Below are 20,418 nucleotides of genomic sequence, written 5' to 3' on the forward strand. Positions count from 1 at the left end.
ATATTCATTGAAGAAGAAGAAATCTCAAGATCAGGTAACAAAGTGAAACGAACAGAGGGAAGAGGAATTATAATGAAATTGAATACAATCAGAAATAAAAGAAATTTCTGAACTGGAGTGACAACTATTCAATAACATGGGATACCCTTTTCAAGCCACGTACTTTGTCAGCCTTAGCTGGCTTTGGATTGATAAACTGAATGTACAGGGTGTCAAAGCTCATCACCAGTCTTCATTGTCCCTAAGAGAGATGCATGATCTGAGAGTCATAAAGACACCAAACACAGTGGATGGAGCTTGTAGGTTTGGGAGGTCCATGTTTTATTCCTAGTTCTGTCTTCATTGTGTGCAGACAAGAAACATGGAGAAAGAAAGTAGCAAATTCTGAACCATATTAGTGATTTCCACAGTTTTAATTAGTGTTAGCAAGGTAATTATAAATGCATTAGAGTGAAATTATGCCATTTGCATTAGGAATTATGTAATGTTAGTTTTACAAGTGATGTGAAACAGTCAGAGAGCCAACTCGAAGTTTTCCCTGTGGAAGGGCAATTGTTTTGCGTGATTGTTACTGGTTATCTCTACTAGCTACATGGTCATTAACCCTGGAGTGCTAGCCCTTCAGCATGGTGAAAGGGATTATTTTGCTAAATTCAAATTCCAGTTGGAAACTGTGAGTGGTTTCATTCCCTTTCCATCCCTTCTCACAAGAATCTTATTTCTTGGTCCTTCCTACAGCTGGAACATGTCTGTATGTCAGCAGTGGGAGTTTGGCTTTATAAATTATCCTCTCCAGGCCCACTGCCTTCCCAAAGCATCCTGGTACCTCTGACAATAGACATGACAGTCAAGGATAAGCCCGTGTTTCATTGAACCCTAGAAAATAAACTAAGCATGCTGTTAATCTTTGATTTATAAGTATTTTAGTAAGCAACTATTTTTGTAGACCACTGTATGCTTTCTTCAGAATTTGAGGAGGGGAACATAACCTAATTCAACATACAGGACAATGCAAACAGAGCTTTTGCTCTGAACTAGAATGGGAGAAGCATACAAAGGAAGAAATAAGAAAGCTTATTTTCAGCAGGTTTTGAAGTCTGCACAGACTAACAACTTCTCTAATGGCTCTTTCCAGCATGTTGTTGGACCCATTGCTTTATCTCTTTATAAAGCTGTTAAGTCATACCTGTTTCTAGAAAAAGGTTTCCACCAAGTCCCCCACAGTAAAGTGGTTTATTTTCATATTAATACTATTCTAGCTAGCTAGCCAAAAGACAAGGATACATGTCAGACCTTATACATGAGCTGGTGTGCAGCCTCATAACCTTGAGCCAAGGAGAAGAGGAGGTGACAGAGAGGCCTCAGCTGAGCATTGTTCTCTTTTGTCTCTCCCCTCATTCATCCCTAGTGTGAAACCAATAAAATGCTTTACCCTGCCTTTCAATTTGTTTTTGCACACAGCTGAGAGGATGCTGTGGAAGCATTGCTAATGATATGGTTTGCCTGAAAGTGCCTGAACAGATGATATGTCATTTGGAGTAGTCTCAGGTGAGCTAATATCCGAGAGGATTCATTAAATCACAGTGAGAGAGAGAAATGTATTAACCCTTTGACACTCTCCAGTAAACCTTCCTCTACAAGATTTTTGTTTAAAAAAAACGAAGCAGATGTAAGGGTGAGAGAGCAGGTGGTAGGGCTGGAGTTTGGGACTAAATGGGGTACAAGCATAAAACTGGAGGATCATTTCCAACCTGGGTAAGAACTACTGAAATCCAGTTGTAATAAGGAGAGCACCACTAAGTAGAAAAAAGCACAAATTTAGAGTTAATAAAAATATTAAGAATAGTCATGATACAAAAATCTCACATGATGCAGAAAGAGAGACAAAACTGTTTTTCTAACTTAACCATCATCACTTGCATGTTCCCCTTGTCCAGAACTGCCCATTTTCTCTTACAAAGAGAATCTCTAAGTACAAATTCAGTAACACAGACAGAAAGATCAGCTCAGCAGGAAAAAATTGTATTTCATTATTCACTTGTTTGGGTTACCCACCAGATCAGAAAACAAAAGAGTTTTTTCTTTTTTTTTTTTTTAATCCATATAACAAACATTTTAAAAATCCATAAATATTTGGTAGTTGTCAGCTGAAGTTCTTCACAGTTACAGAAGCAGTTTAAGGGGTTTAAAGAAGCTACAGTGCAAAGAAATTCTTGATAGATCAGTATCTGGGAGTTTTTGAATAAAAAATTCAACCCTCAATAGCATAGAAATTAAAACATGCCAGATGTTACAGGGATTTGACATAGTTCAACAAGGGTAAAGTTACAAGTTTATTAACTACAGCAGCTGGTATTGAAGGATTTGCAAGTTTTTTTATGTGACATAGAATTGGTGCATGTAAGCACACAAGGGACATGAAAAAATGTTGTGAAAGACCAACACAATGAGAACTCATTAAAAAAAATTGGAAGAATGTGGTGTAAGGGAGTGTAATAAATTAAATGAACAGCAGAGGTCCTTGTTAAACAGCCTGCAGCCATACAAAGACTAAGAGATGTAATACAGGATCATTTATTTAGTTTGCCAGCAAGGATTTTTAAGGGCTTTTCTGAACTACAAAATCTTTTCAAATGATGCCACTTGTAATTAAATCCATCTCCTTTGAACTGAATAGAATACAGGCCCTGTAGAGCTGTCCCCAGCTCACACATCTCCACAGCAGAGGTCCTGCAGTGAGTCTGAGCTGGAACCTGGCAACACCGGGGAAGGACTGCTCTCCAGACATGCTCGTGAGCCCATCCTGAGACCTATTAAGAAAACATTTACATGGGTGATTAACTTATATTTAAGCAATTTTATTAATTAACAGGGTGGGTATAAAGAAGTTGCATCTTTAGATTTCACAACTATGTTTATCTAAAATAATGCCAAAATGCCTCATGACACCTATTAGTTTCTTTTTTTTCCTTGGGTACTTGAGAAAAGGGATATGTAGAGTGGTTTTGTTTCAGAGTAGGCAGAGTTTTCCAATTAATAGCTTTTAGGAACAGCAGGCCTTGCTGAGGCAGACTACTGTGCAGATGGTGGCATTCAAAATGTAATTTAAGTTAAATGTAAAGGCAAAAAAGAAGACCACGGGTTTGTTGATACTACATAAACTAGTTTGTATTCCATCTGTCTGCATAGCATGTCTATGCAGATATGTCACTTTTTCATGGAAAATTATATATAGATAAATACATTCCTGGCATAAAAGCATCTAAGAGTAGCAAAGTACAGCAAATACAAGAAAATAACTTAGCAGAAATGTGTAACAAAACTATGTCAGCAGGCTGGAAGCCCAGACTGCTACCAGCCTAAGCTTCAAGTTCTGCAGCCTGCCTTTCTCTTTATGGCACTCCCAAGCCATCATCATTTGAAGTTCAAATTTCACACACTTTAGTATTTATCCCTCCCAGCCTTTACCAGCCCAAGAGGAGAAACAAATAATACTCAGTTCTGGTAAATTCTGGCAGCATTTTCTACAAAAATCTGGGAGTTTTGAGTACTTATGTGATAGATAGCAGTGACAGTACAGCTTGTCTGTTAGTGATTCTTTTTCCTGCTGTCCTGGGTTACAATGTAAGATGTGCCCAAAGCATGTATTCTATCACCATCTACATGAAATGTTGAAACTAAGTTGTGCACTGTTTCCCTAGCCCCCTGCCTCCAGACTATCTTCTGTTAATGGGCCATCAATGCCCTGCTGCATGACTCATAGATAACTCTCTCCAGGAGCTATCTCTGTTTAATGGGCAATCAAGGACCCATTGCAAGACTCTTAGAATTATATCAGCCCTTTGTGAGATGCTCCGCCCAGGGGGAGGAGCCAAGCATTCCCACCTGGATATAATCTGGCATTTGGGACAGCACAGGCAGCCTTACCCACTGGATTCCCAGAGGACAAGAGCTACGAGACCTTTGTGCAAGAACACTGCTTCAAAAAGACCGCTTCATCTGGACTGCCACCACCACGGTTTCAGGTTGTATTCTGACTCTGTCAGTGATCTTTTGTACCATTGCATGTGTTTTATTTTATTTTATTTTATTTTACTTTTTTTTCTCTCCTATTAAATTGTTGGATTGGTTTTTTTCTGACTTGGAGTCTCTCGCTGGTTTTGCCTTCAAGCCAGCACACTTACCCAGTGAAAATCTGACCAAATTCAGTCAGTTTACAGACCCTTCAAAAATACAGTTTGTGCATGTCCAATAGAAACCATGTTTACCTTTGCAGATGAAGAATAAAGACCACACAATGAGGCACAAAACTACACTGTTGAGCTCCTCTAGGTCCAGGAACCTCAGCTGAGAGGCAGATTTCTATATGTTTTCATTGGTCCTCCTGCTGGGTCTATGTAGAGAAGAAGAAAATGCCGTGATGCAAAGAGAGATTGTACTATCCATGTTTGAGCAGCCACTCAGAATCACAGACATTTCCATCTCAACCTCTGTAGCTGTTTCACATTTACAGAGCTGGTTCATCTAGCCAAGTCATTACAAAAACACAGTTACTAACTCTAAAAAAAACCAGATTCTTTAGTAATGAGTGTTACAGAAAGCCCTGGAGAAATAAAATCCTTAATAAATCTACAGCATGCATTCCAATGATGTAGGATTGTGTGCAGTGACTTCTGTTATGGTGGTGCTCTTGAGGGGCTAAATAGGTGCAAAGCTGCATTGTGCTGAGTTCTGTGGGTGAGGTCTCCCCTCCCAGCTAGAGGTACCCACATGACAATTTATGAACTGTTCGTAATCTTGATTCCCTAAGAAAATGCTGTCCCAGTCCATTCAGACAAATTTATGCCTGCTTAGGAAATTATACAGACCTAGTCCTGAGAAGTACAGTTCCCCACAGGAATTTGCCCACCCATGTTTTCAGGCACAGGTTTTTATGTGACACTTCTGAATCACAGCCAATACCAAACTTTGCAGTAGCTTTTACTAGTCAAATAAGCTCAGGAAACCACCTTTAGCAAAGATGCTTTTGTGTACCAGAATATGAAACAGTTGCAAATCAGTTTCTTTTTGTTTCATATTACTGTAGACAGAGAGAGAAGAGGCATGTTAAGAGTTGGAGTGACATTACACAGCTTCTAGAAAGTGTCAGTGACATTCTCAGCAATCCCATTTACCATGCCCAAGTCTGCAGAGTAGTTTACATTCACCCACAGTGTGTGCTTTCCAGCATAGGAGTTAAAATAAATTGTCTCTCTGAAGCACCAGCCTCACTGATCACCCAGTCAAATGAAGTTTGATTCATCACATCTCCAGAAGAGGTGCATCTCTAGTAAGCAAAGGTGTGTAATGGTACTCCATCTTTCCACTCTGTTTGCATATGCTAAGTACTGCCATCTTTTTTTTCAGTCACTTTTATTTTTTGTTTCCAAAAATTTTGTCACTTGCTTTTATATTAAAACTTCACCTAGAAGATTTCTCAAGTTTCAGAATCCTCCCCCGACAATATGCAAACACAGAATTACCACATGAGAGCACTGCCAGTGAGTTTAGCCAGGAACATTTCAAACGGGATCCAGAGCAAATACCTGAAAATCCATCTCCAGTCTATCAGTGTTTTATATAACCAATCCACTGATTTTCCATTGAGAAGCTAAAGACCAGTGAGTGAAGTGATGACCTTTGCTCTGCATGCCTGCCTTCCGCAGTGACTTACCACCCCTATACCTATGCATGCTCTGCCAATTAAACACACAGTGATTTCTGGTTGCTACACGTAAATCTTGGAAACTTGCCACGTATGTTAGGAAATTATAAAGGAAATTACAAACAGCTTCCCATGTACGTTAGTGTCTATTCTCCCAAGTAGTTTGGGATTCTTGAGTTTGGAGAAAGCTGAAAACTTCACAGTTTTTTCCATATGCTAAGGTTTTGCAGAAAAATTTCATTTGCAAGACACAGCTTTTCTTTTGGATTTCAATATCATCTAGCAGAGGTTGACACATTTCTACACTATACCATTTTCTGTATCCTTATTTATTCCTGAATGTTAAACATCACTCTAGCACCTCCCTCACTTAACGTGGTGTCACTTTTCCTGTTTCCAGGGTGACTGTTGGAGTTTTCCCACAGCTGGACCAAGCGGAGGTGATGCACGCACCCTTCCGGGAATTGAATTCCGTCCTCCAAAACACTTGCTGCTCTTTGTTCCATATGTATGGCATCCTCCAGCCAGGGCTCTCTCCTGTAGCTAAATAACTGCCTCACAAATCAAGGAAAGAAAGTCTTCTTCATTCAAGAGACTATGTTTGTTGCCAAGGAGGATCCCACACAAAGGCAGAGAATTTAACTTGTCTTGTTTTGATTTTGGTTTTTTTTTTTTTTTTGACCAGGCTGTACTGCCACAGACAACTATAGCAAGATCTGAATTTCTCCTCACTGTGTCATTTTCACCCTTAAAAAATAATCATCTGATGCATGAGTTCAACGAGAACAGAATTTGATTGCATGAGAGAAATAATGGGGGATTATAATGTTTAACTAAACCCTGGATAATTAAGGGGGAAGCTTTATTTTATCAAATGGCACATCTCCCTTCCAAGTAACTATGCATTTATTTGTATGGCTGCTTTTTCTGAATTTAATTAAATCAACAAGATCCCATATAAGCTTGCACAGCTGTATTGCCTCCCTGCAGTTTCAAATATTTTTATAATCTTGGGTGGAGCGTGGGATACCAGGTGCTTCAGCAACTAACTCTGAAAACAGATGATTTTTTTAAAACTATGCTATACTCCCAAAGTGGAAATAAACATCTCTGCATTCCCATGATTAAGAATCTTCTTTTATTCTTTACCAATCAGCAATCAGAATACAGACTATTAGCAAAATAAAACAAAACAAAATGCCCTGCAGGGTAGGATAAGAAATTTTTAATGTCTGCTGGAAATAAAGAATATCACATTTCTTCCCTTCTTTTCCCTATGTGAATAAAAAGAATGCCAAAATTAAAAAAATTATCATGCTGAAATTAAAATTATCATAGAGCAGCTTCTCCCTTGATGTTAAGAAGTGACACAGGCCTTTTACAGCAAGTAAATATGCTATAATTTTTAAGTAGATCACTCTTTGAGCTACTCAGTACTTTGCAAAGGGAGAGCAGGAGAAACAGCTGAAAGATGGGGAAAAAGTTATATTATTTTCAAGCTGTTTAAATCTAAAAGTTAAGTACATATACCCAGATGGTCTGTAAAACCAGATAATAGAGTGGTAAAACACCTCCAGAACATTTTTTCACTTCTTGTTATTTTCTCAACAATCTCACATTAAATATAAACGAGTAGCCAAAAATAAATGAAAAGAGCTGCCAGGCACCAAATAGCTTTCTGCACAGCGTGTGGTGAAATGGGATTACTGCAATGATCGAAGAGCAGATGAAACCTTTGGTAACTACAACAAATCTCTGTTGTGAATTAGCACCTGTTTGCTACAGGTTCGATACCCCTCAGTCAGGTCTTGGGCCATGCTGCCAGGGACTCCCACAGTGCAGACCTTGTGCCTAAGAATGTCCTTTCTGAGCAATTTTTTGGAACCCAAATATGCTCAAAGCTCAGCTACCAAAAACTGCTTCTACAGTGTTGTGCTGGGACAGCAAGAGAGTCCCCACAATTTCTTTTCCTATTATTCTTATCACCCATCTTTGAAATTTTCTGTCTCAATGATCTCTCCTACAAGAACATTCACCTTTGCAATGAAGCAGGCTGCAGGTGAAAAAGGAGGCATTACCTGCCCATGGGAGAACAGGAAAATGGACTGTTCCTGCAGGTTGGATTTGCATCTCTGCAGCCTGTGCTGGCTCCACGGCTTCGCTCTCAGACACTGCAGAAAGCCAGACCATTGGTACAAGTTATGGCTGTGCACCCCCAGGCCAGCCTAAGAGGGTTTATAGTCTCATTTGAGGAAGCCACCAGTTACTGGTGATTCCAAGTTCCACAGCTGCCATCAGCCCTCAACCTTCCTCCACCTCCAAATACCCACAGGAAAATTAGCACTAAAGCACTGCCAAAACCAAATCCTCAGACTGTTGCCATCAAAGCCGAGCAGTAGAAACTGCTGAGGGAGGCAACATTCCATGTGTTTTGGTGCCAAAATTCAAGAATGTAATAACTAGGATTGGGAGTGTAGTCTCCATTTTCTGTTAACTCTCAGAACTGTGCATCTCAGAAGTGCAACCCCATGCACCTACATATGCCTGACTGGAGAGGATGCCTAGCCAAGGATTGTAGTTTGCATTCTGCTGTCTCGTTGTAGGTGAACAGAGACAAGGGGAAGGAGAAGATACGACCACATAAAAACCAGACAGGAGATTTCCTTTCCCACTGGGCCCACAAAGTTATACTCTGCCAGGGACTTCTCCTTTAGGATTTATGCATCCTCCCTTGCCTTCCATGCAATCACAGAGAGCATTAGATGTATAGCTCAGCTCTGGAAAGCCCTGCACCGAAAATGCCACACGTCAGAAACACCACAGCATGGATATAGGACCTTGCCACTTATGCTGCAGTTCTCCTCTTCCTCCCTCAGCATGAGCAGAAGATTGCACCTCCTGCAAGAGAGAGGCTATGGTGTAATGGCTATTTGTATTAATAGCTAAAGAAGCCAACTCGTGAGACTTTGCTTTGGCTCATATGCAGTTTTCCTCAATGTGTTCCCTTGTTGCAGAGAAGGTCAGCTGCTGTCACTAAGAAATTAACTATACCACGTTTTCAGCTCCAGGTTGTGGCCTGAGAGTAACCACTGTAATTACCTCGGCTGTGATAGCTCCTATTCTTCAGTTCTACTGTTCTAGACATATGGCTGGCGCACCTTTCTATACCTGTACTGGGAAGTAATGTCCGCAAATAGTTTTATATCCAGAAAACTTGAAACTATTTAATTTTATCACAGTTTATATTTATTTAAGCTTGCCTCACCCATTCAGTTTTTATCTTTATATTGCCTGGGTGTGTTTTTTTATTATTATTTTAAATTAATAAATGGTTGTTTCCCATAACCTTTTCAGCATCACAGCAGATCATGTTGAAATATTTCCTAGTTGCCACAGAATATGAATTATAAGACACAGGATTATTAAATTTTCACCTGCCTATGCATTTAGAGTCCACCTTCACTAGTATTAACTCCCACTACTATTCTTTTGCCAGGTCCTACTGTTTCACACCAGTGGAACAGTAACACCTTGCTTTAACCACAGGAAAGCAAGATTTGGGGAAGAAAAAGGCAATTGTTCAAACATCACTAGGAGGCTTATGTCAGCTCTAAACCAGAGGCAAAACAGCTGGCAGAACAAGGAGTGCTTACTTTAGAAATCTGCTTAGATCTCTCCTGGATCTGTTCACGTCTAACCCTTTGCTAAGACTGCAGGACAGCTGGCATCAGTATTTGACTCTTTCTTCAATATTTTACATATATGTAAATACATATATGTAAATACATATATGAAAGTCAGAGGATGGTGCTTTCAGAGATGTTCCTAAAAGTCGTTGTGGAGAGATGGCCACAGCACTCAAGAGTGCTCCTTCAAAAACTTCAGGAGACCTCAAGCATCAGTACCTTGTTATCTAAAAGTCTTTCATGTCTTTTCTATGTTGCAGTCCCATGAGTAGCTCCACACAGTTCTGGCTCTTCCCTTTTTCTTCTACCTTCCTTCTGCCATTCCAGCTCAGTGCTTCCTGCCCCTAGCAAAACCTCCAGTCCCTTCCTCCTCACAGCAAGCTCCCAATGACTCCTCTGCCACCAACTTCACCCTTTTATCACCCATGGCTGTGAGGGCAAGGCTGTTCCCACTTCGATAGTTAATGCAATGTATGGGAGGCAAGATTACCTTTAGCACTAACTCTATCTGTCTTCCCACACCTAAATCCATTCCTTTTGTATTTGCCAGCCAGGAATATCTTGCAAGCTCATTCCTTGTACAAAACACAATTTAGTTGTGTATGGGAACTGCTAGCTATGAACAACTTGGTGTGACTGAAAAGCAGCTGGTTTTCATTGCCAAGATAAGCCTGATGAGCACTCCTGTTAAACCTAGCACATATGATCTTTATAGGTCACAGTAGTTACCAGTGGTCTTTTTCATTTACAGAAATAATATTTACACTGGCCTACGCAAAATGCCATGGGCAGGTTGAGAACTGAAATCCTCAGGAAAAAAACAACTGAGCTGGTGCTCTCTAAACTGAATCTCTTGTGTGTTTTAGAATTTAAAAAAAGGAAAAATATGATACTCATTCATAATGAATACAGTGAGAATGCTGTCTCACTTTAAGTAAAGGTGTTATCTCAGAGATGGCTACACTGAGACAACCCTTTAACACAGCAAAGTCAAATGTGAGTCACCTGAATTTGGCACATTTCTGCACATCAATTAGGACACTGCTTCTAATTACAGAAATGGATAACAAGCTTGTCTGTGCTCTTCCAGTACACTAGAGGATGGTGTTCATTTAATGAGCATCCCACTGATAATTTGTTTTCTTCTCATTATTCACTCTCTGGGCCTCAGACTCATGTACAGCATGCTGTTCAGTTGTTCGTTTTCCCGATGGGTTTTTCCACAGGCTTGGCACAGCATCTGAGTGATTCATAAGCGGCATCCTTACATGTTGTGAGAACGTGGCTCTATTTTACAAACAGGAATCTGAAACAGAGAGATAGCCACAGGAAAAGTGCCCGCTGATTTTGCAACACTTGTGATTGGAAAGTAGTTGCATAAATAAATTCTTAAAGAAGAAATACCCTAAGAATCAGGAATCAAGAATCAAATGTCCCTGGCTCGTGGCAGCAATCCTCTGGAGCAGGGCACTGGGGAAGCAAATAATTGAGACAAGTTCAAAATTTGACCAGAAAAACACAAGGAAAAAATTCCATTGAGGATTATACAATATAAAGACGACAACACTGGCTCAGAAGACTGTTCAACACTAATTTTTGGAATCAAGGAAAACACCACAGAGAAGTATTACTATGTGACACTCTTGCTCCTGTATGCCCTGCAGCAAGCCTGCTGTTGGCCACTGCCAGAGGCAGGATCCAGGGGGAGATGGATTATTGGTTCTGGTCTGGCACAGCCACTCCTGTCTCTGCTGTTTAACAAAACCTGGCTAAACAACAGTTCTGAGTTTGACCTAAGACTCCTCATGGCTCCATAGAACTTTATCAACTATTAGGACGTTTTTAGTACACCCAGTATACTAAAAACCTGTGTACTACCAGTAGCAGTATATTTGGCAGAAGGTGGATGGTGTATTTTAGGATGTCACTGGAATTCAAAGAGGCAACCATTTATTTCTGGTTGGTGAGGTCTTGGCCTAAATGACGCAGGTGATTAACAGACTTTGGCTTTCAGAGCTCAGTTTCCTCAGTGACACCCCTGATCTTGAAAATATTGGCCTTTGGCTTACTATAAAGTCCATAAAAATGCAGTAGCTTTTGATCACATAATTGGAGAATGAAGCAAGAAAAGTTGCACTTTTCATGCAACTTGACACATTTTTCAGTATTCCTAATAACATAAAATTAATGGAGTTAACATATTTTGGCTTCTTTTAGGTAGGCCATGTTTATCTCAGATTTTTTCTGTCAGGAATCACTAGATTTTTTTTTATTATTGTATTTTATTTCTTCCCTGGTATGCAGCAAAGATTTGACATCTTGCTGTCATCATGGATCACACGAACACCAGAGAATCTATCACCACATGCTGGCAGAGGGATCTGTTGCCATTTTCTTGGAATGTCAGTGTGTCACCTTGTGTTTAAGGAAAGATGATTTTGATGCTATATCTCTTGTTCCACTCTAAAGCATATTTGCTTAGGAAAAGTATTCTTACCTTTCTTTGTCATATATTCTTAGAGCCTTTGAAAAACAAGGACATCAGCAAAATTTTCTACACATAGTTCTCCACTCCCTGCAGATCTGTAAGTACAATGCAATAAAAGTTTGACGTGAAGGGATTTTCTAATGAGTCAATGCTGCTTCTTTCATTGCTGAGAAACACTGCCATCAAAAACAAGTTGATGTAAGGATTTGCTTTGAAAAAGGTTAGTCAAAAAATATTTATAAGATTCAGAATAGGATTTTAGGTCTGAGAAGTCTCCATTCCAGAATAATACTCTCCTGGGAGTGAGGAAAGGACAGTAAGGAGCAACATGAAGGGTAATACCTTGGATGTGACTACTGCCTGTGAACCCTTCTCTCCATATGCTAACTCCATATTATAGAAATCATTAAATAAGCATGAGGTTGAGGAGGCAAACAGACTTTACAGCTTGCTGGTCCCAGCTTGGAGAATCCATAGCAAGTCCTAATTCCTTATCACAAAGGGAATGCAAGAACAAAGTCCTAAACCTGGCATTTAGACGTTCCAGATGAGTGTCCTGACCAAAAAATTGTTGTTTCCTTGGGCTGATCTGGGTAAGTGAGAGAGGTGTTGTGGAAAGGGCCTTGGGAAAAGTTGATATCTTCTAACTTTTGAAAACCTCTGAAGTGTTTCAAATTTTCTCTGAAAGACAAAAGTTCAGACCAGTAAGTGCAAAAGTTCAAACCACAGTTAGTCCTGCAAGACGAGAGTAGTATCCCCCTTCTGCCAAGGAGACCGTTCTCCTGGGGTCCAGCAGGACATGGCAGCTCCATGCATGTTTATACCTACATCTCAGTTTTTGTTCTGAGATTCAGGTGGTTTTAGAGTCTTTTTGCCTTCTGCAAAGCTCTGAGCCAGATGCACGAAAGGGGCGGAGTCTGCAGGTTCTGATTTTTCAAGGTTGCACGCTTTGTTTATTGTTTCTTATCTTACAATTTTATCAGTGCCCAACTAAGATCTGTGCAGCTGCTCGGGCATATGGCGACTCCTCCCGCCCTGGGCTGTCTCTGTCTTTTATACTAATTGTTACGTGTTCTTTATTTATCATTATTTGCCAATACTTATCACTTATACTAAAAAGGTCGTCTCTACTTTGACCCAATCTCTTTAAACTACTTTGTGCCACTGTCACTGCAGAAAATGGAGTGAGGGAAGAAGAAAGAAGAAGCAAGAGACAACACCCCAAATCCTCCATCTTGCTCCCATTCACTTCCATACTAAAAACCCAAATTTACTGTTTTTCACCCTGTGATAAGCTGAACTACTATCTTTCACACTCTTGTGGCTTGCAATCCCTCCCGCAGTGCAGGAAGCCTTTCCCATGGACTGGGATCAAAGCCAATGTCCCTCTGGGCTCTGGGCCAGGGTCCCAGACCCCTCTGTCCGGGTCCCTGACCCTCCAGGGCAGCCAAAGGAATGCCCTGGACTCCAACACCTACAGAAGCATCTTCTTGCCTGGAGTTGTAATGCATGATTACACACACTCCTTCCAGGTCAGATTTTGAAACAACACATAACCCAGCCCAGCATCTTCCACACGATTTCCACCTGATTGAGGGACTGATTGAGACATGCCTTTCTCCATCAGTAGGAAGTCTCACCTTCTCATGTTACAGCCAACAACTGTTTCACTTAAGGGGCTTTGGGACAAAGGCAAGAAGCCAGGTCTCTTCGTCTGAGAGGACCATCCCCTAAGGACTCATCTGTACCAGTAAAGCACATAGGGCATGGACCCAGCCTCTGTAGTATGATCATTCATTTTCTTAAATTATTATCATGGTTTGTGGCCCAATTTTGGCTCTTCTTGCCATGGTTTGGAGAATAGCACAAGATGCAGACTTATTTCAACTGGGTTTTATGCAATCTTCTTATTTAAAGGGAAAAGGTAAGTCTATGAATCCAAATTCTATATTATTCAACTTTGCTTAAGGGGCAAGACTTTTTTTTTCTTTTTTTTTCTTTTTTTTTTTTCTCTTCCCCCCCCGCCCCCCCCCCAAGATATAGACCTTGACCTGTGTGATTTGAGGTGGGCACAACAGTTGACCTACAAGGCATTAAACCCTCTGCACCATCTGATAATTAAGGCATTATCCTGCAAAACGAGACTTTTTTTTTTCAGATTTGAAAATGAATCCCATCAGGCACAGGAAAGATTTAAGCTTGGATTTGCTGTAAAGATAAATTCTCTTACCAGGAAGCCTGGGCACATACAGACAGTGGCTTCATTTCAAATGTCCCATAGGCACAACATTTGCATTGGATTGTGCCAAGTTGAGCCTGGATGCAAAAAGATTTGACAAGTACTCCTTCCCAGAGCAGGCAGCATGGGATTAGTGCACACAGATCTAGCACAACAACAAGTCTACGTCCAAGCACACAAATCCCCAGGGACTCATCTGTACCAGTAAAGCAAACAGGGCATGGACCCAGCCTCTGGAGCTGGATCATCTGTTCTCATTATTAATATAATTATATTACTATAATGACTACCAGTCCAATATAAATATGTTAATGCCACTTTTACTGTCTAAGACAGTGAATATTTATTACTTCTAGAGCCCAATGCTGTACATTATGACCAGACACTGTCAGGCAGCCATTTAATTTTCTGCTCACACTAGAAACCAGAATGGATTCCTAAAATGGAGTATGTTGCAGCTCTGCTTATGAGTCCTGTAGTCATTCTTCCTCATCTTATCCTGGCACTTGAACAGAGACTGAATATCCCATTACTTCTGAAATATAGCATTAATAAACTCTGAAGAGCCAAACTGAGGGCATAATTCCTCCACCCTCAATGCTTTCATACTTGTGTTGGAGAAAAGCTTTCTTTGTGTTGGTACAATAATCCACTTTGCAATTACCCACAGCACAGCAGGCTTGCCTAATTGAAGAGATAATGTCAGTGGAATAGTTTCCTGCTGTAAAATATTGTAAATAGAACTGTGTAGAGAAAATAGTCATTTTGACTTTTTTTTAGGGACACCATTTTATTTTAGTAACTCTCATTGTTGCACTAAAGCAACAGCATAAAGAAACAAAGAGCAGATGATGCTTGTTTCTTTTACAAATTAAAAATTTACTGAAATGATGAATCCAAAAAAAATATAGTCAAATCATGTGTCATGGTGTCCCTATCTCTCATATATTTCACCTGGAGCAATAAAAATTCAGCAAAATAAGACCTTGATCCTACAGAGCTTGAATATATATCCTTATCTTACTTCTTTATTTTCAATAGTGCTATTGAAATCAATAGTCATTAAGCTGAGTCCAGGCAAAAGATTTTTCAGGGTTAAGAATAAAGTACAATTTAAGGTAGCTAGCAGTACCAGTCTGATTCTGAAAGAACAAATATCATAATTTCTTATAAATCTTCAGCAAATCACCTCTCTGATATTTTTAGAAGTTATTTTGACATTCTCCTTAATTTCTGAGTTATGTCAAGCTTGTGGAAACCCACCATAATGCCATCACTGTATGAAATTTTGTCTTCCTGTGAAAGGCTCATGTAATCCTATTTTTACATGTTACTCACTGCATTTCGTAAATAAATCAAGTTAATTCTTCACCACAAAGGTGTGGATGTAAGCATCTGAGGCGACTTAGTGTTGGGCAGTTGTGTAAAAACACATTTATGTTATTGTTAACTAATTTTCCTTCTACCATCTGCTTCTTCATCTATACATTTCACTTTCTTTGTCCAACAACCTCAGCTGCAGGTTCTCTGGGCCAGGCAGCCACAGACCCATGCCTCTCAGGGAAAACACCACTTAATGGTACACAAGTTCAAATTTAATAGGTGATCTCTGTCTTTGTTCCTCTTCTTAGACTTGTGCCCCACCAGTGGCAGAGACTTCTGCTTTTTGCAAAATAAATGCAGGTAGTGCAGCAGAGGGCAAGAAATTACCTCTGAGTGGGTGATGGTCTGAATGACGAGGGCATTGCTGTTCAGAGGAGACGAGGACTAGCTGTTACCCTGACACCTCCTGTCAAGAGGAACAGTGGGAGGAAATATTGACTCAAATGTAATCCTTTCTTGTTGTTCTGCACCTGTTACAGCTACTACCCTACTAGGACTGTACTTACAATCATATTTAAATTTCCTTGGAAAAAAACAGGTCAAACAGTGAAGAAGGGGATAGCAGTTATTCCAGTCAGTCTAAAATCTGTGGTAATGTAGCCCAAAATCCAGACGGCCTTCATTGCTGCAAAGACTGACATGCTCAACTTCTTGTATACCAGAGCCACAAGGTCTTTCACTGCTAAGCTGCTTTCCAGACAATGAACTCCAATCCCATCTCCTTGCAGCTCCCTGAGGAGCTCAGCATTGCTTGATGTTGATGGAGGTTTGAGTGACAGACTTCAGGAGCAGGGTCGAGCTGAATGGTGTGTTTCCTTTCTTTCTGCACAGAGAGAACAAATATCACAGGAGGAGGCATAAAGGATGTCTTATTCTGTAGATCACATCAGTTTACAGGGAAAGTTGGAAGTCCACAGGAAGAATTGTTAAGAAGATTTCCTAGCTGAGGGAAGAGCTTAGTGGTCATCAGATCCATGCAGGAGGGACCTGCTTCCCAGAATCCAGAGGTGCTGGCAGTGGGATCTGACCAAATCCATATGAAAAAGCCGAGACTTTTCAGTGCTAATACCTCCAGCACTTTTTAGAAGCTGAGTATGGCAACAGACTATTTTGTAGCACAGGCGTGCACATGTGACTGGTTTACGGGAACAATGTCAAACAAAACAAGAACAGACTAAGTTATTATCAACATACTACTAGCAAGATGAGCTTTTTTTTTTTTTTTTTTTTTTTTTTTTTCCCAGTATTTTGGAAAATAGAAAAAATTGTCACCTTGTAGAGGACTTATAACTTACCCTGATGCTTCCTTTGTGGGCTCAAGTTGTCACCTGGTCGTCTGTGCAAGTTTGGGAATAGACAGGAAAATCCGGTGTGTGGGCCTGTGGACTTGCTGCTTGCATGTGTACCAGCCATGATAAGCACAAGGGGGAAATGAAACTGGGAAAGATTTTACTGAGTTATCATTTCTGCCAGGGAAGGACCCTGCTGTCCCCAAGGTAAGAGCCATACAGGTTTCCCAGCCTAAGGCATAATTCATTTCAATCTGCAAATACTTGCAATCCTCAAAGAAATATCCTACTAAAAAGGACAAAAAGACACAACTGATATAACTCATCTGAAGACACACAAAACCAGAAAGGACAAAGCCAGAACCAGTACAACCTCATTCACTAACAACATCTCCATCTTTCTCCTCAAATCCTTTCACTTCTCTTCCACCAAGTTTCCTCTTCTCTGTTCCATCACTTTTCTCAGGCAAAATATGCTGATAGAAAAGTCAAGGGGATGATGCTTTTTCGGGATTGTGGGGGTTTGGGGGTTTTTTGGTTTGTTTTTGTGATATTTTTTTTGTTTTGTTTTTTTGTTTTTGTTTTTTGTTTTGTTTTGTTTTGTTGTTTTGTTTTTTGTTTTTTTTTTTTCTCCCTAATATTCTTTGATATATTTCTCCAGAAATAATAAAACTAAAAATCTCCTCTCATATCTGCTTCCAAACCTGGACGGCAACTTGTAACATTCACAACTTAATGCAGATCCTATTTCTATTCCTCTTTTCCCATCTAAAATCAATCTCTTTATAGCTTTTGATTTCTGTGCAATTTCAATTATCATCACTAACCAATTCCTGCAAATTTTAGGGTTGAAAGGCACACAAAATGCTTCACAATATTCATTTTATTGCAACTTTGATATTGTCTGATCCATTGAGCACTTGTTTTCCTCAACAGAATGTTAATGCATGAAATCCCCAAAGCTCCTTTCTACACCTTATAACAAAATAAATAATGAAGAGGGGAAGTCTGAAGAACAAAGAAGTCAGCTATATTATCTCTTTCCTCTCCAAGTCTTGAATTTCCCATGCAGAGCAGTAGACCAGAAATGCTGACCAGTTATGACAATAACACCACCAGTTCAGAATCAACTGCCTCCAACTGCTTTGGAATGCTCATACAGAGAGTAAGTGCTATTCCTCTGTAGTATCATTGCACTTAAGTTTAGTATGGATTTTCCAGAGTTTCCCAAGTAATAAATAAGTCGCTGAATAAGAATGTACTTAATTTCTTTTCAGGTACTAAATAGAGAGTTTCTGAGACATTCAAGAACAGAACCTATTTGGTTCCACATCTGTGCACACAGACCCCTCGGTGTCAGAGATCAGGATGTCTGACATCTGGCTGCCACACAGCCAGGACTGAGCCCTGGGTGTTGAAGTCCTCTCGAGCTGTCTGGTGTGGTGGCAGGGTCAGTTTGTCTGCACACACCCAGCAGAATTGAAGGGAAGGTATCCTCATGGTCATCCTCAGGGGTGAGCATGGTGTTTCTGAGGCTGCTGCCCTGTGCTATGACCAAAGCAGCAGCAGCATCCTTGGCCAGTCAGTCACCCTGGCTGTTGTGCTACCAAATGACCTTTGAAGCACAAACACCTCACCTGAGCACAGGCACCTTGGGCACCTCCCAGCAGCTACCTGCAAGCACACCTGCAGCACCAGTGTAACCTTTGAATACTCTAATATATTTCTTGGTAGTGAAAGCACAAGCAAAAGCACAAAGAGAAAGCTTTCAAATTAGAAAGTATTTGCCCTTTGACTAAGAGCACATCACATCCACAAAAGGAATGTACCCTTTGCCCGTCCGGGTCTGACCTCTGCCCATCCCCTTCATGGCTCTTCCCCACACCCTGCAGAGGCAGGCAGCCCTTCCTCTGGGAGCAGAAAGGCATCTCAGTGCTGAACTCTCCCTGTTGTGTGAAGCTAATGAAGTCTCTGTGCACGTAATCTCTGCAGTCTGAATACCTGCCAAATGAAGAAGGAGCTTTCTACTAACATAGAAAGAGAAGGGAAGAGCCTACATAAAGTCTGCTCGCCTAAAAAAGGGAGACATACATTTAGTGTGAGAATATCTTTGTCACTACCTTTGGGGGAACAAGGAAAAGTGCAAATGCTCAGGGTTCATCCTCATGCATTTGCCCAATTCAGAAAATGTTACAGAGGCAGCAGTGTGTTGGTTAAGTGATTCAGCCTCCAAGTATTTCATCCCAGGCAGGAAGTAGTTTTTAGCCAAGGAAACTGAAGGGAGAGCACTTTATACAGACTTCATTTGTGCCAGGATTTTTTTCTGAAGGGGATGCTGTGCTGCTTCTGTCTCCAAATAAAACTCCTTTTAATATACAAACTGGTTTTGTGTTTTAGGCAGACTCAGTGCACAAAATCAGGGAAACTTAGCTGTTAATCAGTAGCCAGGAGTCCATTCAGAATAAAGTCTAAAATTGATGTGGTTTCCATTCTAAGAGTAAACATAAAACATCCTTTACCAAACTCCTGATTCTGCTAGCACTTTTTACTATCAGCATTAGACAAAGCAATGACATCTGCATTACACAAGGATATAAACTTGTGAGTCCATGCTACCTTTGTATGTGTGTGAACTTCTTTCCTTCCCTGCCTGTTTACCTCAGGAATGAAACACAGTATTATAGCAAACATTTAGTCAAAAGATGTCTACAGTCAGTATATTTCAGTCCAAAGGTTCCAAATTTGGCTTCTTACATGGCAAAAGAGCCCCCTTTTTTATCCTTTATTAGTATAAGCGTATTAGAGAATACTGTAAATTTTTACTGGTTTTTCTCTCTCTGAGAATGCAAGTAAATAATTAAGAAAATAGTTGTCAACACTTTCCTCACTTTGCTCTTCTTCACAGCACTTGAAAGGATGATCTTGTAAAGGATATTAAGGCAAACTGCACTTGGTACCTAAAAGTCAATTTGGAATTACATCTTCTTGGAGGTCAAAAATATTTACATTACCTGGTATCTATGTGAATCTATGTCTTTCCCATGATTCAGGGTGTGTGATGGAATTACTTTTGCTTGAGATATGTAGGAAAGGTGTTTCCAGTCAGTTACTGCTGCTCATTACTGCTGAAAAGTATTCCAGCTCCAGTGACTGTAGTGAAGTCCCATATCCCAGGATCCCATGTACATTTGATGATGGCCAATGAGAAGGAGATCTTCACTAAATGGTGGAAAATTCCAGTTTCTTGTCATACCTACTTTCTCTGAATTCATCAGGAACCAGAGAGAAGTAGCAGGAAAAAGCTAACAATGAAGCTGTCACTGCACTTGAAAACGCATTCCAATTCCAAGCCATTACATGATCCCTCTTAAAAAACTTTGGCAATTGTTTCAAAGGTCATCATACAAGGATAATTTTGGCCCTGAAAGAACCATTGTGCTTCCAGACATGTGAAGCCTCTTTCTAAATCAAATTAAACCCATAGCATTTTTACGTGTTGACTTTTTCCTCTTCTTCTTCTTCCTCCTCCTCATTTCCACTTCTTCCTTTTGTAAGAGAATTAAGTTGCAATACTGCTGAAAGGAAATGAATGCATTTGGTGGGGGGTGTGCAAAAGATGTAATCCTAGT

General features: G+C 40.2%; 1 long non-coding RNA gene across 2 annotated transcripts; it reads left to right on the top strand.

The window, feature by feature from the left end:
* Positions 1–13,596: 13,596 nt before the first annotated feature.
* On the top strand, positions 13,597–19,141 carry LOC120750814 (uncharacterized). Of its 2 annotated transcripts, none has more exons than XR_005700160.1 (3): positions 13,597–13,802; positions 17,726–17,954; positions 18,067–19,141. It is a non-coding gene; the product is annotated as an uncharacterized LOC120750814 (long non-coding RNA). The 2 variants fall into 2 exon arrangements; XR_005700161.1 differs by lacking the exon at positions 13,597–13,802 and adding an exon at positions 16,872–16,996.
* The last annotated feature ends 1,277 nt before the right edge of the window (positions 19,142–20,418 follow it).

This window comes from Hirundo rustica, chromosome 3 (genome assembly GCF_015227805.2).
Source record: "Hirundo rustica isolate bHirRus1 chromosome 3, bHirRus1.pri.v3, whole genome shotgun sequence".
NCBI lineage: Eukaryota > Metazoa > Chordata > Aves > Passeriformes > Hirundinidae > Hirundo > Hirundo rustica.